This window comes from Dunckerocampus dactyliophorus, chromosome 12 (assembly GCF_027744805.1).
Source record: "Dunckerocampus dactyliophorus isolate RoL2022-P2 chromosome 12, RoL_Ddac_1.1, whole genome shotgun sequence".
NCBI lineage: Eukaryota > Metazoa > Chordata > Actinopteri > Syngnathiformes > Syngnathidae > Dunckerocampus > Dunckerocampus dactyliophorus.
Genome location: NC_072830.1, coordinates 29,143,780 through 29,169,613, shown reverse-complemented (window position 1 = coordinate 29,169,613; position 25,834 = coordinate 29,143,780). Strand labels below are relative to the sequence as shown.

The 25,834-nt window shown below is 41.5% G+C and overlaps 1 long non-coding RNA gene across 1 annotated transcript; it reads right to left on the bottom strand.

Annotated features, from left to right (window-relative positions):
* Nucleotides 1-7,037: 7,037 nt before the first annotated feature.
* Nucleotides 7,038-8,228, bottom strand: LOC129191546 (uncharacterized). Its single transcript, XR_008573227.1, has 3 exons — nt 8,048-8,228; nt 7,834-7,952; nt 7,038-7,743 (listed from the first exon to the last, which is right to left on the bottom strand). It is a non-coding gene; the product is annotated as an uncharacterized LOC129191546 (long non-coding RNA).
* Between the last annotated feature and the right edge of the window lie 17,606 nt (nt 8,229-25,834).

Here is a 25,834-nt window from a genome sequence, read left to right as displayed (position 1 = left end):
TTCCTGCTAATAAGAGAAGGATGAGTCATTTTCCTTTGCCAGTGGTCAAGCTGGCTGGCAGTAAACGAAATGCATGAGGAAATTAAAGCGCAACAGAGATGAAGGTACAAATGTCAAATATACTTCAAATACAAATACGGTCTGTTTGAACCTCAGATGGATCTTGACAAATGTTTAAAATCTCACTCCAAGTTTGGACTAAATAGATATCAGAAATAAAACTAAGCTGTTTTGTCAGTGTAAGGATTTTTTACCTCCGCCAAGCACAAGCTCAGCGGGGAGGTTCTGTTTTTCTGTTTGTTTGTCTGTTGGTGTTCAAAAGAACTTGAAATGTTCTGAATGGATTTGGATAAAATGATCAGGAATTGGCAGAAATGGGATATGGAAGAACTCTACAAAATATCAAATATCGTAATAAATAATACTCATATGTAATAATCAGTATCATAATGAATAAGTAACAATCAATACAAACAGACATACCAGAACACGTTCAAGACCCTTCTTCCTTCCTTCCTTCTTCCTTCCTTCCTTCCTCATTTTGCAAACATCAACTGCTTGCGTTGCTTTTTGAAATCGCTCGTCTCGATGCTTCGTTTGAGGTCCTTCCTAAATCCGTTCCGTTGAGTCCACGTACTGAGATGCTGGCTTTTTAGCGCCGTTCTCGCGTATTAGTGTTTTAAGTTGAGGTTTCCCCTGACATCATATTTCTCCTCTCGCGTTGACAAGAATAGTATTACATTTTTGTTATTGTTTGTTATTTTTAGGTTATTGTTTGTTTTATGCATAATTTTAGCTGTTTGAAAATGTACTAAATCAGCAAATCTTAATATTTGTGATTTTAGAAAGAAAAGATTTGTCTGTTCTCTATTCGTGGCGTTGTGGATTATCCTAACTGATCTTTCCTGCAGTACATTTAGAAGATGCGTTTACCGTCATGGCCCCATATCTCCACACAGTAAGCTAGATATGCTAACACCAGAGAGCAGTACAGAGTATGGAGTGATTTTTGGTCAAGGACACATTTTGCTTTATTCAATATTTAGGTATTTCTCGCCACCTTATGTTGTTTATTTTGAATGTGTTATTCCCAGCTCATTTTTCATCTATTATGATCCCCAGAAATGTATTGTATTGTTCCATAGTCAGCCATGTTTACTTTCACTATCCCAGCTCCAAACAGCGTGAAGCAGGTGATGGAAATGTGAGCATCAGTTGACAGCTGTGATCCCGACGGAGAGAAAATAATGCCGAGCGATTGTGAGGTCTGACCCCACCAACTAGCCGAAACTACTCTCCTCAATACCGAAAACCGACCAGAACTCGGCTCATGGGACCAAGTGGGGGAAAAGTCACGACACTGCTGAAAACTGTTCCTGTAAGTTTGTGTTGGTGATCATGCTCGAGTGCAGCTGATAGCATCTCTTTGGCAACATAACAGAATTTGTGTGACAGCCTCGTGGATTGACCAATACTTGGAACCACGGTAAGTCCGAGGAACCCAGTGAAGAAGTGAGGAAGTCTTTTGGAGCATTTCTAAACTGGTGAGCACAAGATAATCAGTTCAAAGACGTTATTAGGATGAGTCGTCATCACTTTACCAAGGTCTGGAAGAAGACCCATACCGTCACCTGGCTTGGACGCTCGGGAACAAGTCGTAAGCCTGCCAAGAACTAGAGACAGCTGGAACACCCGTGTCACTGTCTATGGGGAAGCCAATTTTCATCGTCATGGACTGAGAGGATGCTGATCAAGAAAGACACCCCTGCTCCAAAAAAACCATACCTTCAAGATCGAGTGGAATTTGCAGATGCCCAGATGGACAAGCCAAATGCATCCTGAAAACATCTGACGAGAACTGCATAAAGATACCACTTGAAAAGCACGTCTTCCTACCTGCAGAGTCAAAATTAGGATTTGAAAACAGGGTTTTAAAAAGATCTTTGCCCACATGAAAGCACATTTGCTAGTTTTCATGCTCCTTTCTGCCAGTCAGAAGCCTGAAAAGCAGCATCAGCTGGCTGAACATTCTGATGCCTCCGTCCCTGCAATGTTCTCTATGACAAATGAAACCTGCCAAATGTGACACATGGAGTCGATTGATCAATTAGTATACACCGTGGAATGTAGATGCCGTCTTTAACGCTCACATATTCCCTCGACACAAAGAAGTGCTAACACTCTGTCATCGAATATCCTTTAGCATCGATTGATCCCACCCACACACTCACCCACACTCTCATTTCTAAACACAGACTGTGTGTGCAGGTGGGCAGTGGACATCTGGCTCTCAAAAAGGCCTCTGTGAGTTGCCCTGTTTGTCTTTTTTTCCCCACTTGGTTTACCGTGACAACTATATGGGAAGAATCGTGACGTTCTTTGCTGTTAGAGCAGTTTTTATAATAGATGTCAGAGCTTGTATTCATTTATTTATTTAGTATGTATTTAATTAAAAAAGGGGGAAAAAACCAACCCCCACTCCAACTAAATCCCTGCTTTACTACACATGGAGAGATAGAAATGTACACGGAACCAACAGGCAGGTTTTTATTGTAAAACATAAAAGCTGAATTCATGCAATAATAGAGACTTTCACTTGCAATGCATGTGCACCGTTCAAGAAATCAGGAATGAACCTTGATTGGACCTCCAGATAGACTTTGTTGAAAGTGAGCATCCTTTCTTCTCTGTCAAAATTGATCCTCCTCCATGCCTCCTATACATCTCAGCCTTCCGCCACCCTCACCGTTCAGTCAGGCGAGAGGCAAACTAATCAAACATATGGTTTCTACCTAGCACTAAAACAATCCCTGTATCGGGCGATCATGAAAGTGCCTATAACCCATGATAGAAAAGACTATCCTAGAAAGAGTGAAAATGAAAGGGATGATACCTGACAGCTGACACTATATTAGCAGCAAACAAAACCCACAAGGGATTAGCAGAGCACAAAGCCTATTCCCTGGCCTGTCAACTGACACTGACAGATAAATTAGCCTTTATCAATGCAATTGAGTTCTTTATTGGCCTCAATTAGCAGGGAGTGCCCCTGGAACACAGTAAAGGCTTCATTATACTACAGCATATTCACTATGCGGGCCCTTCTGACGCCGTCTTGATCCTGTAAAAACTCTTCAGCTGGGGCTGATTGCGTGACTTCCAAAACACCAGGGACAGTGTTTTCCTGCGAGTAGGCAAACCACAACTCTCGTCGACCAGCTATTTAGCTTCCTGTGTAGTGAACAATAGCGGCTGAAGCGACATCCAGATTGTTGCAGGAGCTGGACCTCCAGTTTCTCTCGTACCGAGGAGCAGTATGAAGGAAAAATGTTGTGGTTTATTCCTTGAAACCTGTAACCGGCCCATGCCTAGTGAGTACCTATACATTTTACAATTTAAACACGGTTAATACGTGTGAGGCATATTTAGGGCTCGACCATGCATTTAGCTTGTTAGCTTGCTTCGTCACGAGTGAACAATGGCATTTAAAGAGAGATGGAGAGGGTTCTGGAGCTGAATGTAGTCTAATAACTACAACGGTCACTTGTTTTGCAAACGTTAATGCAAAATCGTAGGAGAAGGCCAACGTCAAGTTTGGTGGAAGGTTGGTTGCGTGCCGTGTGTCAAAAATATATTTATGGGTGTATCAATTCCTCTTGCCTTTTTGCCATTTGCAGGTGTTCTCAGGTCTTGATTATCATATGTAAGTATGATTAATAGCTGCATTAATAACAATCACAATTACCAAACACAACAAGGGAAAGAATAGGTGTACTACATGAATGGGCTTTTCTCAAAATCAATTAACTATTCATTAATAATGAATAATTAATCAATTCATTTTTTGTTTGAAGTGACACTGTTATGTTATAGTTTGGTGATCATTTTAGCTTGAAGAAAGTGACTAGTAAGTCTCTAAGATGGTCATGCATTTAAACTTAAGGCGTATGAGTAGATAGCACCAACCTTCACATCCAATTTTTGTCCGTTTTTCCCCACTGCTCCACCGTTTGAGTTTATTTTAATGGCAGGCTTCATGTCCTCTGAAGCCAAACCCTCCTTAACACTTTCCACTCTCTCAAGCATCATTCCTCTTATGTTCTCCACAAGCCTCCTCATGTCATCTCTGTCACAACTTCAAAGCTGGCCATTAGTGTTGCTATTCACTTAAACATAGACGAGCCACTTCAGCTCAACACTAACACGCTTGTTTCGGCAGAAAAGGCTGGCAGGGGGACAGAGAGCATGGGAAGTGACCAGAAAACAAATCAATGGGGCCCGTTACTACATTTCCAACTTTTCAAACTGTATATGTTTCAAATGTTCTATTCTTTGTTCTGCATGATGTGGAAAGACCGTCTGAAAAGGCTGGTGTGTTTTGAACTCAACCCTGGTTTCATTTTTCCTAAATCTTGTGAACAGTTGGGTACAAGAACACGGGATTTCCACAAGATATTTTGAATTTCTCATGTCACAACTTTAGGAAGTCCAAGTATGACAACTAGCTGCGTGTCCAGCAGTAATTGGCAACCTCTTCTCAGTATCGGTGGTTGACTTGTCTTCAGAAAGTGTTTTTTTGGATGTAAGAATTGTTTATCCAAAGCGGAGTAAGGCAGCAATGGGAAAATGTGGACGTGGCCGTCACCTCTGACCAATTGCAACGAAGTAGGCACGGTCGGGGGAGCAGGCTGTGGAATCTGAGCAGGAGGAGAAGAATGCAAATTTGCCCCGTCCACAACTTGAGATTTATGGTGTATTGAGTATTGAAAGTGACTATCGTGACACATCCTGTGCCACTTTAACATCCCCTGAAGTTAGGAGGACAAGCCACAATCACAATCACAACCACAATTTAATTGTGTGGGAAGCCTAACAGGCGGCATGGTTAATAAAAAGTTTGGAAAGTTCAACAATTGCAGTACAGTCAAACCTTGGTTTTCATATAATAATGTCATTTTTTTGTGAATATTTCTGGGTGTCTGGAACACTTTTATTGGATTTGCAATCAGATTTCATACATTTTGTTTTTTGTCCAAACATAACATAACATAACATAACATGACATGAACCGAAGTTCCGCTGTACGTATGTCCTTAGTGCTTAAGTTTGATTCTCTTACGTTGCTCCTCCATCACAATCAGTCTGTATCTCCATGACAACCCATGCACCATCCCTGTGGTCATATTTCCTTGTCTCCCCTGTGTGCTGTGTAACACTATCTGCCTCAACCGCCCTCCATCCCAAGCAGACAGCTTGGCCTTCTGAGATTCCAAGCTCTCTTTCTGCACTGCTGCTATTTCTCTCCACTGGGAGCCGAAACTAAATATGACAGCTATACCTTGGAGACAGCCGGGAATGTCAAACTCCTTCATCCTAAATGAAAAGGCTTTTCCAGCATCTGCTGTTTTAGGGCAGAGATGGCAAAGAAATGGCAAAAGCATTCCTCCTATTTTCAACGTATGTACCCAGTATCAGGCATTGTTTGTGTACACATACGTACAGTATGATACAGTATGATACAGTATGATACAGTATGATACAGTATGATAGCACTAAAGCCAGAAACACTTGACCCTTGTCCTAATATATGTGCTTAACCTCTCGGTCCTTTGAATTTCATCTGCCACTACAGCACAACAATATTCTCCGTTTTGGTTTCCCTGGTGGTGAAGTGGCGCATATGACTGACTTTCATGCAGCCAGTGTGGGACTGATTTCTGCTTGGGGGCAGTAAGTGTGGATATGGGTGTGAACGGTTGTACTTATGTGCCTGGAATAACTGCTGACCAGTCCATCTTTCAGCCACAGTCACCAAGCTCAAGGTCCAGCTTAGCCATAAACCCCAAACATAACAAGAAGTAGAGTTTTTTTTAGAAATCTGCTTTACAAAGATAATAATGCAAAAGATAAAGGTAACATTATGAATACCCTGGCTCAGTTTTCATTTAATAAATAGGAATCTTCTGGCTGCAAAGGTTGCAAAAGACTTCATAGTTGTGTTGTGTAGTCATGTTAGATGCATGGAAATATATGCTTAGCTCATCGTCTTTTAAAACTACATTTTCATTTTCCCAACAAGGTTCTGCATTTGGCATAAACACGGCAAGCCAGTGTGGGTTTTGAACTACACATGTCTGTGCAAAGAATTGCAGTCCACTTGACTACATTTTCAGCTTTTATTTATTAGGGATGTCCAATATTGGCTTTTTTGCCAATATCTGATATGTCAATATTATCCAATTCTCAATTTGATATCAGCCAATACCGATACCGATATGTGTAACATCACATATCTCCTGTTAAGGGAATTAACACATATTTGCTGTGAAGCTAATGGATACATTAGCATCAGCAATTAGCTTCTCAACCTGGCTGGAAACAACATCGTATTTTACAACGTTGTAAAACATCGGAGAAATACTTGCTATTAGGCTTAGGCTTTGTTTTCAAACTCAACAGAGTAGCCATTTACATTTTTTTGATCATCAACAAGTCAAGGGAAGAAAATCAAGTGTCTGTCATAATTTATAATAATAATTGTAATAATTTCTAATAATAATATAATAATATAGGCCTAGCACTCTTAGTGCAGCAGCACGCTGTACTCGTCTCCACGTCTCCACAAATTGCAGGTACACAGTAATTCCGGGCCAAAATGTACATATTTCGCACCATCATTTTATTTTGGGAAAGTTCATCTGCAGATAGCTATCATCTTGTCCTGAAGCTCTGACCCATGAGTTTGAAAAGCTTAAAGTTGGACTTAATATTCAAAGCCGTCGTATGAGTCGATGTGGTCCAACACTCCGATGTAAATCTGATACAAATTTGAAGAGGAAGAAGTAATCTACCTAACAAACATGTATACGAATGAAAATACATCCGATATTTCTCCTAATCGGGCGCTCACACACAGATTTTACCATCGCTTACCTCCGGGGAATTGTAACATTCCTACTAGTGAGGATAAGCGGCATGAAAAATGGATGGATGGAATGGAAGGAGCGAGCTAGCTTGCTTCTACTCACCCACAGTTGTTTACACGCTTGATGAGGTCATCATTTGCGCACTGGAAAATACAGGAGCCCATAAGCCTACATACAGCATTATGTTTATTATCATTATAGGGAATCCTGATAACGATATTGACTGATATTACATTTTTATGCCAATATCGGGTCGATATTAACAGACATCCCTAATATTTATGTATTTGTATCCATTCTGAATGACTCACGGTGGGGAGAGGAACATATAAACACTCTGGTATGCGTATCCTACTTTATCATGTCTGCTTCTCTAAATGCAGCCTCACTGTACCCATTTAACATCATTCAGAAAGGTGGTTTACACCCTGGAATGACCGGAGCATTGACCCCCAGCCATGTCAGCTTTTTGAACCACTGCCGCTTCCGATAAGCTACAATTAACACCATAGCATATCAAATAGAATGCAACTGATAAATGAATGCTTCTCCATTCATCTATCCAGCTATAATTTCTGTACTGCTTCAGAGTCATGAGAAGGTTGGGGTCTTGTTATCCAAGCTTGTTATGGGTGAGAACCACATTGAGCATGGCTCATTTTTTATTAAAGTCAGCTATGTTATTGTAACTACTACTACCTCCATATAACACTAATGTAAAAGACAAAAAAATGTAAGTAGAAAACGGAGTAGCGATCAGTCCATGGCCGAGTCGACTTTTCCTAATGTCAGCTGTATGTTCCGGCTTCCATGTGACCTGCAGAGATAGATATATATTTATTATATATATATTGTATATATATATAAATCTTTATTGTGCATGGTCAAATTTTGAAAAAAGTATTACATGAGCACTGACAGATAGATAGGATGTGAATTTCTCTTGGAGGTGAATAAAGTATCGGATGTTGGGATCCTTCCCTTTGAATGGGTTGAACTTGAGCTTCACTTTTGTCCACTTGCAGTCTATGATTTAAATCAGCGTATGAATTTGATACCAAATTGAAAGGGAAAGTTGAACAAAAATGATAAAGCAGTATCCAAAGTACAAAATGACACACCAGCAGCGATAAAGCCTCATTTTCAGAGGAATCTCCGCTCTCTCATCCTGACGTCACACACATTGACAGGATTTCACAGTGTGCAGATTGCAACACCAATAGAAATTAAACACTCCTAATACACAACAAACGTGCTTACTTATTCATAAAACTCACGCAGAGCAATCAAGAACTTCATGCCGCGTCTACTTCCTTCTTTCTGATATGACGCGCGCTCTGTGCTATGAGGCGTTCAAGTACGCTCGTAATTGTGAGTTTTAGGCGCTAATTGTTTTCCATTTTTATTCGCGTACACCCAGTGACAATTGGCATACCCCTGGGGGTACGCGTACCCCACTTTGGGAACTTGGCTGTAATGTACCTTCTATTGACATCATACAAATTACCTTTCAAGCACCTCACTTTGTTCACTTGTTTTGAAATTCTTGCATGAGTGTTTTATCAATATTTTACTTCTAAAACCCATACACACTTTCTGTGTCAGTCAACATTTATGTTTATGAGTTCTGGCCAACATCCGTGTGTTTGTGTGTGTATCAGTGATTACATCACAGAACACCAGCACTTGGCTGCCCTTCAGGTAACCAGATTGCTTCGTCGCCAAGTGAGTCCTTCAGGTGGTGATGCTAAGCGGCTCAGTGATGCCACAGAGGTCATTGGGAGGGTATCCCAGAAACACCCTGGAGTGATGGATGGTGCTCAGCAGATGGATGACAGGCAACGCTGCGCCAATGATAAGACATTCATAACAAGAACACACAGCTGGGGGTCATCGTATAACATAATATTAACATGTAGTGCAGCCGGGCAAGCCAGGTTATGCCAAGACACTAAAGCTATCAGAGCGGCATAGACTGTTAAAAATGTTAGTGGAAGCAAGGGTGTACCCAAGCCAGGTCATTCATGCCGTACTGGACCTGAGTGCGATTTCTCCTCCCTTTGCTGGCAGCACTGGCCTGCGCTCACACCGAGCTTTCACGCTACAGCCCGTTTGCTTGCCCCGTCACTTAGATTCTGCTGTCATTTCCCCGACTTTGTGGATTACAGGAAGTCCTCCATCGGTTTAGGACGTATCGCTGTTTCAACGCATTCCGATAAATTACTTCACAACCTCTTAACCGAAGTGGTTCGATACGTGAATACGAAACTCGCTAAAGAACTAGTTATGTGCAGCTTCTACTTCTTCCTCCCAGTAAGACCGTCTCTCCCTCCCTTGCAACGTCTCTTCCAGTGTGCAAGGAATTATTTCCTCTTTTTCATTACCGTTTCAGTTCATTTTGACATTTAATCTTTCTTTTTAAACCAAGAATCTGCTGTATTTCCAGTTTTATTTTGAGTTGCTCTGGTGATTTATTTGAATAAATTATAAATTATGAATCATTTCTTGCAAGAAGAGCGATTGCATTAATGTCATTACTGTCTTTTTTACACACAAACAAAATCTTAAGCGCTCGTAACTTTAGGCTTCGGATCATTTTCAAATCCCTTGTTTATCGCGGTTAATTGGTTCCAGACCCAACCCAAGTGGATTTTTGCAAAGTAGGATTCTGCATTTATAAATGGAATATTTTGGTAGTTAGAGCACAGAAAACCTGTTTACAACGTTCTATATATGATTGTTAACATTATTAAAGCCATTAAAGACATAAATAAGATCCTTGCTCAAGTATGTTGCTATAAATGTGCTTCCTCGGGGAGCTGAGTGGTGAGTGGACCGTGATAGAGTGAAGCCACCAAATTCCAACCGCGGTGTAGCGAGGGACGACTGTATTTTATTTCTATCATGAATTGTGTTGGTTATCATTAATAACCAGCAGGAAGTGATTACATTACAGTCATTCAATGACCCTGCGACCCTGCATTGGTATCACGCCAGGCCCTGGCCTACTTCTTCCATTTGTGCCAAAGTTGCTTGGGCACGTATGAGTGCACTCACACTAGCCCAGTGCTTCTCAAATAGAGGGGTGGGCCCCCCAGGAGCAGCGCAATGGACTGTCAGGGGGGGCGTGAGAGGCAGGAATTACTTTCAATGTTAGTGCAGACCAGACAACATGTATGAATTTATTTACTCAGCGTGCAATTTGACTCTTGAATACGCTTTTATGCTTCACAGCTCTCCATTTTGCTGCATTTTCCTGGTTTCAGTTTCAAGTTCAGTCTGTACAGTACCGGTTAATAAATAGATATTATCAGTTCCTCAATAGTATTTCAAATTGGGGTTGTGTGAAACCATTTCTGTCCCCTAGGAGAACCACTGCACTAGCCCAGTGGTTCTCAGTGCACCCCCTAGGGGACAGAAATGTTTTCACACAACCCCGACCACTGGGCTAGTGCAGTGGTTCTGAATTATTTTATGTCACGCCGCCACTAAGGAACACAAATGCCCATCCCCCCAATTTGAAATATTACTGAGAAAGTGATCCTATCTGTTTATTTATCAGTACGGTATAGACGGTATAGAAAATGGATGGATGGATGGATGGATGGATGGATGGATGGATGGATGGATGGATGGATGGGTGGGTGGATGGATGGATGGATGGATGGATGGTATAGACTGAACTTGAAACTAAAAGCAGCGAAACGCAACAAAATGAAGAGCAGTGAAGCATATCAGCGTATTCAAGAGTCAAATTGCACGCTGAGTACGACAAATTCACACATGTTGTCATGTCTGCACTAATATTGAAAGTCCTCCCTGCCTCTCACGCCCCCCCGACAGTTCACCGCCCCCGCACCACTATTTGAGAAGCACTCACTAGCCTAATGTGCCGTGCTTTAGGTGTCAATGGGGCCCAGGTAGGTTTTGATTGAGTACACTCAAACAGTAATTAACTACAACATCAAACAGTCAAAATCTTAATTAAAAAAATCATTTTTTACTGTCTTATGTAGGACTGTTTTATGTTAGCACATCCTTTTATCTTTAAAAAGAAGCACATTTTCTGTAAGTCATTTCAAGGAGATTAACAGTAGTACCCTGTCAAAACTACTTGGAAAATGGAAAATGAACTTTTGAAATGAATCACTTCCGTTCGCCTTGTGAAGACTACCTGGCTTGACGCAACATCTGGAAAATACTACAGCACGTGATAGTCTGATATAACACCATTCATTGGCTCCATTACACACATGAGAGCCAGTGAGTGTATGAAGCTGTACTGTATCAAATTAGCGATCACTCGGGAAGCTGAGTGCCATAATAAGAGCTGCAAGTCTATATTGTATTGTCGTGTTGCACTGGGATTCATCCCAAATACCTCTGGCTCGCTGCAGGGAAGTTTCAGTTGTCCAGTTTGTCACTTGCAATTCATGTGTGTGTGTATGCGTGTGTGTGTGTGTGTGTGTGTGTGTGTGTGTGTGTGTGTGTGTGTGTGTGTGTGTGTGTATAAGTTGCATCAAGTATGAAGTAGTATAGGTTTCTCGCTCGTTTCTTCAGGGTCCTCCACTTATACATATGCACCTCACTTATACATTTATGGACATTAAGGAAGACATTAACAAAAGCAACATGGACAACCGCTCTCATCAACCAAAGAGTTGTCGTGAAGTGCATCGCATCCTCTGGGTAATTTAGTATGTATTTTATATTAGTCTGTTTTACAGCAACACATTTCACAAATGCTGAACCCTGTCTGCTGAAAACACAGTACTGAAAATCAATTAGCAGTTTCTGTCCCCGAGGCCTGCAGAGTAAAAATTTTCTGAAGAAACAGTTTGTCGGAATGTAAAACATGGACCGTTTCTACCCGGCTGACCACAACTTCTTCTTCTGATGGTCGAAAGCAGAAATGTGATTATGACTGTTTATCTCAAAAAGAACCGAACGTGTCGCTCCAGTCCCCAACAATGAGCGAGGCCGTATGTAAATTGAGGTCAAGTCGACTAACCGAGCTTCTCAGGCACATGCATCGCCTATCTATCTTCACTCTTTGTTCATGTGAAAGGGATCTTTGCATAGCTGTCGGCAGCCTTTCACCGGAGCTATTCATCATGTTGTTCCATTCAGAGCGTGTGCAGGTGTTTACTGTAAGGAGATGAAGTAGAGAACAAAGAACAGAAATGACAGAAACAAACATCAGACCTCACTGGCTGGAGAGCAGATGGAGACTAGACAGCGAGGTAAGAGACATAAGCCTCTTTTACACAGCTGGTTCGTAGTGGAGGGATTGCACCTTTGTTATAAGCCCTGTCCTTCTTTATACAGTACTCAATGTAGTCTAGGGCCTGTTCTCTTTAGACTTGTGCACAAAATTAGTCTACGGTAATAAAATTAGTGTTAAAATGGGAACTCTGGATGTTTGTTTGTTTTTTTAAGAATTGCTTTTATATTTATCTGACCTTTTAGCATCTGTTGATTCATTTCTGTCCTCCAAGGAGCTTAGTATGGAATAACACAGCATCAACACATTTCTAGAAAACAGTAGGGATGTCCGATTATATGGGCCCATTATCCGATATTGCCATAAAAACATAATATCGGTCGATATTGTTATTGGGTTTTTTCCCTGTAATGAAAACCGATAATAAAAAAGTGCTGTATATGCTGTATTGGCCTGTGGGCTCCCGTACTTGCCATCATTGAGACATCCAGCCGTGCCAATAAGTGGAAATACTTTGTCACGTTCTGGGTTATTCCTCACAGTCGGAACTGGGCTTGATATGTTGAAACAACAGTCGTTGGTGTGCCGCAGATAGTACCGAATTCGTTAGCTCATAGCGGAGCCGACACGGTCTTATTGTCTGTGTTGTCAGTCGACATTTTTACCCACGTCGGGGGCCACCAAATTTGGAGATGCGATTCACAACGAGACAGGAGTCGAGGTTACTCTCCACTCAACTCAACAACAAGCAACAATTCTTTAGCGATAGCTAAGTGGCTACAACATCCTCATGAAAACAGAAGTACTGGTGGATGGATGGATGGATGGATGGATGGATGGATGGATGGATGGATAGATAGATACTTAGGTTGAACATGGTTTATTATTATTTTAAAAAATCTGCATATTTAAGTAAAATTTATGTATATTTTGTGCCTAAATTAAGCATTTTCAAGCATAAACATTTTTAAATGATCCAATATACAAATAAGGCAGTAAGAAGACACATTCAAAGATGCTTTTATTGCAGGTTTGAATGATCTCACAACAGGTACAATAATCCCTAACACAGGCTACCGTTGGGGCCGTAAACCCAGCCAAGCTAAAACGTAACTCCGAACTCCCGATGCCACTTCCTGTCCTCTCCACCAAAACACATTTACAGCAACACATATGAGTATGAGTCTTATTTATGTATTAAATGCCTTATTTTCTGTTATTACGTCTACTATATTGGCTAATAGGAGTGTAAAGGTGACTATTGGGGTGTTATTTCATGTCTAGAGGGCTCTGGTAATGTGAAATGTTAAAAATATATATTTTGAAGGTGGTAAACAGGTTTCTAACCTCTAACTGCATTTATAAATAAGGAATCATCCTTGACGGATATTCACTTATCACAGTCTAGAACCAGTTAACCGTGATAAACGAGGGATTACTGTATTTGTATTTGAGTTAATTTATCCATTTTTGTGGTTGAGAATGCTTAATTTAGGCAGTACAATTTATTTAAATCTTCATATTTTTTTTACTAATGATAGGGTGTATTCAACCCCGAAAGAGGTAGTAATTAATATATATACTTCAACTTGAGGCTGAAAATTCAACTCAGGTGTTTATATTTAATCTTAATTCGTTTATTAGAAATCTGCATTCTAGCTTTACAACAGACTGTACACACGAGGTGTCACAATTTGTGTGCACTGTCCTCCTTTGCACACGTCACAGTCGCCTAATTAAAAGTGAAAGAGCTCCCGATTATCTGCTGCCTCAGGTTTCCTCGGAGCACTGCAAAATAAAGAGCATTAACCAGAGTTATGTGAGCTGCCACTGGTAAGTGCCATAACAAAACGTGCACACACACATATCAGTCTTGTCTACTGTAGATTCTCCAACTGGGAGTCATAATGTTGCATAGACCTAATAAACTGGCAGCCATATGAAACAATAAATAAATACAATGCATTGAGAAAGAAAGCAAATAGACAGTGTGTGTCTCAGCTGAGCCGTTCTCTCTTTGCATTTGATGTTTGATATAGCGCAGACTTGCAGCTAAAATATACACAAAAGCTATAAGACATATTTCCTTGAATGTATGAGAGCCTAGATGTGGTCAGAAGAGGCGGGAGGACGAGCTGGAGAGGATGCATGGGTGAAGGACAGTGTAAATCTAACAATGACTTGCTTTGGGAAAAAAATGTGACAAGGGCGTGACAGATCATGTGTCTGCATTTGGGGACTAATGAATGAGAATACATGAATAAACATGTTTTTCATTTTGTTCAAGGCAAAGGAGTAAGCCTTGGACGTAATGCAATTTGTGTGATTATTTGAAACATGGATTTATTTGCAGTGAGACGTTCCCTAATGTGATCATGTTTGAAATACAATGGGGAGGATGAGGGATGACTTGCTCTCCCAGCAAATTCAATTATGTTAGAAAGAAAAGTGATGGTGGTCATTTGTTCTGTTTTTAAAGTGGTTGGTTTGTCACATTCCATGCTCCTTCGTGTCTTTTATATACTTTTACTAACCTCTATTCTTCACGTTTATTGTTGCAGCTCAGTTTCCACTTCCTGGGCGGAGCAACAAGACACACCTTGGGCTACTTAATTACTTAATTAGCTGTTGGGCTCAGTGAAGGCTGCCTGCAGTTGCTTTAGCTCACCTTTTTGGTGTAGTGACCTGCAGCAGCCTTCCAACTTTGTGAATCTGGAATTCAGTGTTATTTGTCTTACAGTCTGTAGTGCTTCTCTGTGACAACTTATTGATTTTGTCTTGATATCCACATGTTAGCTTTCAAATTTGATGATTTACAGGGAACCTGGTCATCCAGGAAGAGACCTCGGGGAAGACAGAAGACACGCTGTCGGACTATGCATCACAGTTGGCCTTGGAATGCCTCCGTGTCCTCCCAGTGGAGCTGGAGGAGGTGACCGGAGACGAGGAAGTTGCTCAGACGGATGAGTAGACTCCTGGGTGGTTATATATGGCAGACATATACAAAATTATTCTTGTCAAAGTGTAAACATTATGTGATTTTTAAAAAACACTACTGTCTATTAGCAATGAATGTATATGTAAAATAAACAGAAGTGACATCCAGCTGGGGAAATCCTGAGCCACAGTACATTAAATACTTACACTGCAACGCTTCCCAAATAGTGAGGCGGGCCCCCGTGGGGTAAGGCGAGGGATCCTGACAGGCAGGGAGTACATTAGTACAGACCTGCCAACGTGTATGAATTTGTTGTACTCTGCATGCAATTTGACTCTTGAGTACGCTTTTATGCTTCACCGCTCTCCAGTTTGTTGCATTTCGCTGGTTTCAGTTTTGAGTTCAGTCTGTACAGTACAGATAAATAAATGGTGGGGGGCATTGCAGAAAATAACTGAGAACCACTACTTTAGTGGAATATAAAATATTGTATAAGTACAGCTACGATTGGCTGGCGACCAGTCCAGGGTGTACCCCGCCTCTCGCCTGAAGCCAGCTGGGATAGGATCCAGCATACCCCCGTGACCCTAGTGGGGATAAGCGGCATAGAAAATTGATGGATGAAGGGTATAAGTACAGCAAAAATCTTCAAAGTATACACGGCTGCAGTATTATCTAGTATTATGACAGTTTTGTTAGTCCTTAGCTCTGGTAGCAACACTATTAAACTCCAGAATCTGTCTTTTGCTTCATCTTTTCTTGGGTAAATGTTCTCCTCAGCCACATGCTGAGATGCGCTGTAAGCACATGAAACACACGTTCACCTCCAATATTTGTGTTATTTGTGGTTCCTTCCAACTGTTCATTTCACCGTTGTTTTCCAGTTTCTACTTTGGAGTGGAAACCCCAAACGAGTAAAGCTGAGCTGAGCCAAAAAAAGGTAACTAGATCTGCAAACTGCAAAAAAACATCACAACAAAACATCGTAGAGCGATGGTCTGCATGCGAACGTCCATCTGCTGAAAACCTTAGAAAACGGGCCTTAAGTGTCTCTCCCTCCATCATTCTCTCTTTCATGCTCTTTTCTGTCTCACTGTGACAGATTTTTTAAGAGGCACAGAACAAAACCAGTCCCCAGTTACCTGTCCTCTTCCCCAGCAACCTCCCTCCTTCCTCCCTCCAGTGGCGACTGCTGGTCATTCAGGCAAAGCAACAGCCTACATCATAAATGTGTTTAATTATATGTCAATTCTAGTGTGTGCCATGATGTGCAGCTTGCCAAACTATGTCACGTGCCTTCAGGTGCTTGCAAATAAATCCATGAAGCCACATGTGTTCATGGAGGCCTGAGACGCTGCGGGTTTTATCTCCAACCGCTTTCTCCAGCAGGTGATTTAATTGATGAGCTGCTCCTCTCATATTGAAGAAGGTCTTGATCATTAAAATCATCTGCTTTCATGAACAGCTGGAAAGAAAACCTGCAGTGTCTCGGTCCTCCATGGCCTCCATTGAGTTTGACACGCCTGCATGAAGCCAAGGCTTAATTAACAACGCTACAATGTTCACTTTTCATTTCATTCATTGTCATTTTAATAAGCGCCAGTAATTAACAATACTATACTTATCATTTATGTTCAAGTGGAACCAATTAAATGCACTTTAAACCGGTTCATTTGGACTGACCCCCTGTTACCGGTGGGTCAGGTGCGGTCAGGGGACTCGGGGGTCATGGAGGTGTTGTTGTAGTATTCCATGATTGGGCGGTGGTGGATATGAACAAGAAGATGCTTGTCGTTGCTGTTCTTCCATAGAGTTTTTTTAATGGACGAGAGGAATTTGTAAAAATGTTACAGCAGCACCAGCTCGAGCTACATTTAGCAACAAGTCAGCATTAAAGATATTTTTATCCTCTAAATACAAGATACAAGATACAAGAGAGTTTTATTGTCATGTGCATAGTAAAACAGCAGTTATACCATGCAATGAAAATCTTATTCTGTTCATTCTCCCAAGAAAAGAAAGAAAACAAATGAAAGAATAAGAACATAAGAAACATAAACACATAAACATAAATACCAATAAATTAAGCAACAACAACAGAAGAGACATTAATACAAGCAAATAATACAAATAAATAAATAAATAAATAAAGTGCTATGAGTGTGTGCGTGCGGCGTGTGCGAGTGCTTCGTTGAGGAGCCTGATGGCCTGTGGGAAAAAGCTGTTTGCCAGCCTTGTGGTCCTGGACTTCAAACTCCTGTAGCGTCTGCCTGATGGTAGGAGTGTGAATAATGAGTGTTGTGGATGTGTGCTGTCCTTGATGAGGTTGTGTGTTCTGCGTAGGACTCTAGATTTATAAATGTGAATGGATGAATGAATTTGACTGTCAAAGGGAGGATTATAGATCCATGGCCCCAAAATTTTGAGAACCCCCGCCTTATACCTTCACCAAATCAATACATTTTTTTGTCACATGGTGTCATCTGCTACAGTTTTTTTTATCATTACCTCACTGTTAGATGAGATGGTACCTTGTAAATGCAATACTGGAAATACTGGATGATCTCCGGGGGGAAAGACATATTTGCAGGAATATAATAATAAAATAATATGTGCCAAAAAGTTCAGGGTTTCTATTTTTACCTTTTGTCTCTTCTCACACTGTTCTGTTGCATCATCAGGATCTGTGTCAAGTGATGCATCTCTTTTTAAAGGAACAAGAAAGGTTCTTCTATGTTGAAATTGTTTGGTTCAGTAGGACTTGACCTGCTATAAACAACCGGGTGGAGAGGCTGTGGAGTTGGTCAAAATCAGATACCCTAGTCAATATCTTTTTGGGAGTGTTTACTTTCCACCCATCTTTAGATAAGTGATGGAGGACAAGCTGCTGGGGACAAAAACAGAGAAGACAGAGACAAAGTCGAGACTAGATCTCCTCCATTACCCCTTGGCCCCTGTCTGGCAGATGTGGATGGACCACGGCAGGCGGCTGTCGAAGCTGGTCTAATGAATCGTTGTCTAATCCCCTCATTGAAAAACACAGGATGATCTCAGATAACTATGTGCAATTTCTCTCTCACTCACGCTCACACACACAAATATGACGGACAAACACTGCAGCTGCACACAAAAGCCACACTTTGCAGACACTGGCAGGCATTACTGACGTTTTTTTTTTAGATATGCAGGTTATTTGGCACCTCTCTTTCTAACTCACTAGCATACTTGCACAAATACATCAGTTATACAACTCAAGCACAATCTGTCTTTGTGCTCAGCTGTGAACCCCCCCTCCCTATTTATAGTCCTGCAGACAAGACAATGGGGCCTCATCGTTTTGGACTTGGAAACATATTTGTTGCATTCCCAGCTTGTGTATGACCTCATGCACTAATGCGCCACAACATGTACCATCTCATGAAATCCAGTACAGAAAACCTCCCTTGACAGAAAAACAGCAAATATCACTGCTCAGTTTAATACTCCCACAGGGGAGGTCATTTAACTATGTGCTTTTATTATGGTTGTGGTTTGCATTGGTATAGAAGTGTGCACACACACACACACACACACCATAAAGTTAAACTGAACATTTTGGAGTGGCCTTTTATTGTGGCCAGCGTAAGGCACATATGTGCATTAATCATGCAGCCTCTTGATATGTCACACTTGTAAAGCGGGCCTTACATCCCAACGCACGCGCTACCACACGGGTGAGTTTTAGGAAATGTGTTGGCCGTGGCCAGCATGTAGAGGAAGTGGGGTATCGAAGGGGTTCCAAGTGTGTCGTACTTATGGAGCAAGTGATTTGTGACACAGCTTTTAGATCGTGAGTGCGGCGTGCGTGCTAGGTGCGCTTCTTGTAAGGCTGTCGTATATTTCACTCGCTGGGGACGTACGTGTGTGGGCATCGTATGAGGCACTCACTTCAATTGCAAGATGGGCGTACTGACTTCCTACGGCACCTATGGCTCGTCGTTATCGTTATCAGGAGAACCAGAGTATACAGCAGGAAGAGCGTACATCGTACGTACATCGAGATTAAGGCCCGCTTGAGTTGGATGAATTATGAATGCTTGCTAACACACATTTGTGAACAATATTCGAGAGAGATAGGCCGTTTATGTACGTAGAAAATGTTTTCCATCTTTGAGTTCAGCTCATGAGAAATGGGAGCAAAAACAAAAGTGTTGCATTTATATTTTGGTCGTTTGAAAAAACATCTTGCCACTCACTATCCACACTTCACTGTCTTGGGAGGGAATATTTGTCCGTGGCAATTTGAGCATTCCATTTTTGAAATAGCATGGTCGCCCGTTTCTCTTTTTTGAAAAAGATCATAAGATACTCGCATGGCAGGAGAGACACGTTGTGAAATGTCAGCCAGGAACCAGGTAGCCAGCATTGGGGAAAAAACCATGAGGACAACACAGCTGGGAAGCAAAAGGTGAGAAAAGAATGGATGGAAAGATGACAACAGAGAAGGGCAGAGCAGGGAAGTGGATAGGAAAGATTAGCACCAGCTGAGGAGCGACTGGGGGGGATGAATGACAGATCACAAAATACATTTGGAAGAAGAAAAAAGAGAGGTTGAGAGCGGGAGGCTTCATATTGCAAAGCGGTGACCGTGCGGGGGGGGTGCAGCGACCCGAGTGCTTTGTTTATAATGGCAACCGCCAATGTTCATTATCATTCTGATGAATATTTATTTTTATATATTCTCGGATGTGTCCTTCTTGACTGTTTGAGCTGGCCAAACTCCAGCTGGGCCATATGGTTGTCCTTCAACTGGTTTTGAACAACCAGACAGAATCCAGAACAACTGCACACTCTAAAAACATCTCCAGGAATATTTCACACATCCATAATTCATGGGAGTGCGGCTGCGCGACTCATTGTGAGGCAGCGGAATGAGCTGTTAAGCTGTGTTGGCTTCAGCAACGTGACAGGAAGGCGATGACAAAACACAGTGCCATTTTTTTTTCTTGTTACACCTGAAGTGCAGAATAAAGATGAGGATGATCACCTTTATAACAGATGGCTGCCGCTAGCATAGCGAGCTACCGAGCTAACTAGTTAGCCTCTCCAGTTGACGTATTCTAAATGTAAGAAGGTTTTTCAAACAGAGTGGCGAAGAAGGACAAAGAAGCCCAAAACTTACACTTGCACACGGAATGAGAGGAGAACCTTTTTCACTCGATTTCAGCCATGGCATGTCGTCCCGGCTCTGCTGGCTCAGGTGCCGGTCTCCACGAGGTGGGACCGGTCACGTAATCTAACGTCATGTCTCATAACATTATTCATGCCCAGTGACCAGAATGCTGCATGTTTTTTACTAATAATAGGCCATAGTCAACCACAAAGGAGCAATCATTTATTAATTATTTTATGAAAAAACGCAATATAGTGAGGGAGCGATATTTGAACCACAATATAGTGAGGGAGCGATATTTGAACCACAATATAGTAAGGGAGCGATATTTGAACCACAATATAGTGAGGGAGCGATATTTGAACCACAATATAGTGAGGGAGCGATATTCGAACCACAATATAGTAAGGGAGCGATATTGGAAACACAATATAGTGAGGGAGCAATATTGGAACCACAATATAGTGAGGGAGCGATATTGGAACCACAATATAGTGAGGGAGCGATACTGGAACCACAATATAGCGAGGGACGACTGTATATCCAAGCTCAACAGAAAGTGATCAGACAAGAAAGTATCAGAACTTTTCCTGCAGTAGAAGGTACGTATGCTTTCTACACAAGCGACATGTGTTGTTTGGTTTAGGAAAAAAATTAATAAATGGGATCAGGAAATATTTGAAAACATTTTGAATGTTCTCTTCCTTTCTTAGTATCTTTTTAATGACAAAAAAACCTCCAAAAGAGCCATGAACATGCATGCATGTCACTGATGCAAACGAATGATGCATATGGGCATGTGGAGGAATCTTTACAGAAGCAATATCTCAGCCTGTCATGAGGGACGGCACCAATCCTATCTGACGTCAAACCGGTATAATCTGCACAAGTTGTCAGTCTGCTGGGTTTGCACTTTGTTCTTTAAGTGGAAGTTGGAAAAAACAATCAGAGAATGCACACAAAGCGAGACAAAAACTGTCCCAAAAATCCACTGGAATTATAGTGAGTGTGTTTTCCTCCTTGTTTAGTAAAATGACTCTTTTATTTACTCTTCTATTATCTGCTTCCAAAATAAGGTTCAATATCCCAGTTTGACAAAACAAGCATGTTTTCAATGGTTGTTTAGATGCATCACGTTGGCAGAACGTGAATACGGAGATTCAGTGATCACGTTAAAAACTCCCCATTGAGCAAATAATATTGCACTTCGCAGTCAAATGAAATAATTGGCCTTTTTAGAGCTGTTTTTATTACAGTGTCTGATAGATCAGTAGCAGGTGTTGAGCAGTTGATCCACAAAGTACACTCCTTGAAAGCCCTGCTGTAAGTGTGCAGCAGTGTTTTTCACAAATGAGTCCTTTATGCTCTGCCATGTTTTTGTTGGACTTAGCTCTAATATATTTTATACAGATAGACAGACAGAACAGGAAACAACGCATGACACCAATGAGTCAAACTCCGCAACTTCTTTAACATCTGTTCAAATAAAGCAGATGGATGCAGCTTCAACTTCAGGACTTTTTTTAAAAATACCACAATTGTCTTGTGGAACCAGAGTTGAACCGTGTAGTGATCATATTCTTCCTACTATAACATGATTTATGACTTTTGTATCCTTATGAAACTGTTAACGTCCTACTGAGTGATGCTCTTCATTACCCCATTACCCGCAAAAGGCTTTAGAATAGCAAATCAAAAGGTAGTTGGTATACATTCCATATGTATTTTACAGCAGGACAAACCAAGTCCAAGTCTGACAACAGATCAGACACGCAGAGGTAAATTTGATAGCTGAGATAAAATTGTAATGGTTCATTTATGAGCCAATCAAGTGTCCCTTTGAGTCTAAAAGTTATCTAAAAGGCTGAGTATTTCACAGATGAAGAGTGCAGTGAAAGAAAAGAGTGTTTTAAGATCATAAACCATGGTCAGGCAGACAAGAGCAAGGCCAAGCTGAATTTGGGGAGCAGAAGAAAAATGTGAAACGCTCATTTTGATGTTAAATTGAGTTCAGCTATGTCTTGAAAAATAAACTGGATGAAGGAAAGATCTTACTTTCCCATTGCTCTGGGTCACCTTTCAGTCTGTAACTTTTACCAAAGTCGCTCAGGGCAACGCCACAAGAACATGAGAGAAAATAAGGTTTTAACTTATATAAATTTATATAAACATGCACTACTCACTAAAGGTTCGGGATATTCGAGTGAAATTTCAAGATGAACCAAAAGTGAACGATAACCTTTACAGGTGAGCTGATCTACACTTGGAAATGCAATGTCCAACCGTTCAAATGTTCTCCAGTACTTTTTGGAGAACTTGTTCTTCTCTAACAAGAAGCCAAACAGCGAAATTCACAGCAGGTGTGCGATCCATGAACTGACCAGTACATTTTCACTAGGGATGATACCGTGTACCGTTCGGTGCGTCCTGCATGGGACAATCCACCCTTATGGACCACAGTTTTGCAATACATTTTGCACTGTGTGTGCAAAAAATGCCTCCCCACAACGTAGGTGTTGAGCCCTCATCTGTCCTCCATCAGATATGAAGTTGTCTGCCAACCAACAAATAAACAACATGAATGCAATCGCAAATACAGTGCTGCCTTGACTTAGTCAAATTACTCATATGTCAATTCATTTTTTCCCACCGAAATGAGTTGAAATGCCGGTGCCTGCCAAAAAACAGAGCAATTTTACTCTAAACGTACAGCAAATGTACTGTAAATAATAAGTACTGTATTGGCTTTATTCTGTCCTCTTGGAGAAACACAGCAGTTCAAGCACAGATGCAAATAAATCACTTTCTGCACTTTCTTTTGCGGACCTTCTTTCTTCAACCGATGCACTCGCATCTCGGCGGCGCTCACACTTCTGCCTTTGGCCCCGCCCACTGTACATGTCGAAGCACAGCTTTTCCTGCCGGTAACAGGACGCTGACACGGGTGGAAGAGAAAGGCTGAACTGAATCCATGCATTTGCTACGCCGACTACCAACTCATCGCCCAAATGTTTTTAATTTAAAGCAAAATATTTTCTGAGAGACGGCTCGTATCTCAAGAACACTTTAGTTGGGACAACTGGTGTTTTGACCAATCACAACAGCATAAAGTTGTATCACATTGTTTTCTTTCCACGTCGTGTGTAATCACTGTGTACGGTCAACGCTTGAGGTCACTTGCGCCAACAAGGCAATCGATGTTTATCGCAGGCTGAGAGATCAATACAGATGAGTGAGAGCAGCATTAGTCAGAGCCTTGTGGTTTCTGGCAACAGTTGAGCCATACGCTATGAGAGTTCTATGTGTCAGCCATCAATTCAGTTGAGTAGACAGTCGGCTTGCCTGATGTGTGGCCATTGCACTTTATCATTAACCTTAAATGAGTCTGGATGTGATTTAGTAGTGTTGCTGCTATATCATAATCAAGTAAAAGTATGTTTTAAAATGCTAATGAGAGAGGAAGGTTTATGTTCTTTAGCAGGACATGACGTCCCTGGAATTTTTGTGATTAATTTGGGGTTTCTTGAACGCTCAGTAAAACCAACATCAGTCCTACACAACTGAGAATCACAGTTCAGCTGCAGAGAGTTTGTCTTTGCTGCCAGACCTTCACTGTGAGGAACTCAACCTCGCTTTAAACGCTTGTGATTTTGCCACTGACCCAATTCTTGCAGTAAACTGGCAAGCAGTCACATTCCCTGCTGTATCTGCATATTTAGCAGGAAGGATTGTGAGGGAGACGGGGGGGAAAGAAACCCGATGCCCTGTCTTGTCTTGCCATGACACATTATAGATTTATGACAATAAAATGTGGGTTTTGACAGCTGCAAACGAGGGATGAACGTCACCCTCTGTGTGAGCCCTCCTCTTCTTCTACGCAATCTTTCACCACATAACGGCGTTTACCCACAAACATGCATTGCATTAAAAATAAGACCAGATGTTTTCCTGTATATATTTTGGATGCATTACATGCATCTTTGTAGTGTGCACAGTGCAGTCGTCCCTCACCACTTCACGGTTACAATTTTGCAGCATAGTTAACCACATTCATTCATTATTCATTAATTATTTTCTGAAATATGCGATATAGTGAGGGAGCGATATTCGAACCACAATATATTGAGGGACGACTGTGCTATGTTAAGGGCGCCAGCAGGTTTCACCATGGACAGTAGGATACATAAGTGTATGTGAAAGGCAATAGAGTGCGCTCCAAATGGCTGTACTGGCTATGACCAATGTTTGTACAATGGCTCTCTACCATCTTCTCTCAGGTTCACAGTTGAACTGTTTTTCACCCATAGACAGCTCTCTGGTTTTCATGTTGTTTTCACCTCTAAATGCAGTCTATGTAGGCTAAACCTATCGTAGCCAATATGATACGCAGAGACATTCAGTGCAATTGAATGATTTGAATAAGCAATGTAATAGCAACAAAACACACCAAAGGTGTTACAGTGTCGTCTCAGTCGTGCATCCAATCCGGACGTAAATACCTGCAATACCTGCATCATTGTGCCATTTCTGGGCCACATGCAAGTGTTTGCGTTTTTCATTTGTGGTTTGAGGGGCACGGAGGCGGATGGGAATTATTGTCGACCCCCACCAGCACGACACACATCACATAAATCCAACACCGTGGTGTCATTTTTATCTCTTTAATTTTTCCCACCGGTGGCATTCGATCTACTTGTCCAACATGGGTTTTCTGTCCACTTATTATTTTACCCTAAAACACCCCCGCACTTTCTTATGTCTCAGCAGTATGTCAGTGTGTAGTTTCTCATTTTGTCCCTGGCATTTCCTTCCACCACACCGATACACCATAAAACACTTTGACCTTGGGTGATAATTCATGCTTTTTAAGCTCTCCAAATCTCTGAGGAACATTCAAGGCCCTGCTGAAGATGAGACAGGAATGGTAACTAATGGTAACTAACTAAAGAGCCAACCATTCCTGTCTGGACCTACCTCCTCCTTTAGAGTCCTCCTTTACACTTCCTGTCCTATCTGGTCTGACTGGTGTGTCCCACCCAGTCTTTCAGCATGATCTAGACTAGTGCTGTCCTATCTAGTCTGACTGGTGTGTGTCCCACCCAGTCTTTCAGCATGAAGTAATGAAGCCTGCTCGGATGAGAGGCGAAGCGTCTTCTAAGTCAACCTGAACAGTCCAGTCGTGATAGAATGAATGCCAGACAGACCTTATGGCATGGATTCACTTCAACACAACTGTTAAAGGCAGTCAGCACACAAAAGGCATGCGTTCATTCATGAGCCTCAGAATTACACACAAGGACACACACATACATTCCATATGTAAACACACGTGCACACCGGTATACAGATATGATCTCAAAACACGGCACAGAACTCTTTCACTCTCATTCACCCAACATGGACTCGTGCACAAACCTGCTTTGCTGCTCTCTCTTGTGTTCATAAACACACATGAAACTCGGGACACTGCTGATGCAGTTAGCAAAACAAAACATCCAACGAACACACACATTTCTGGAGACCCTCAAATGCAGACTTTGCTCTGTTTTGTCTGTGCATCTTAGTAGAATTTGCTAAAATAACTTCAAAGGCAA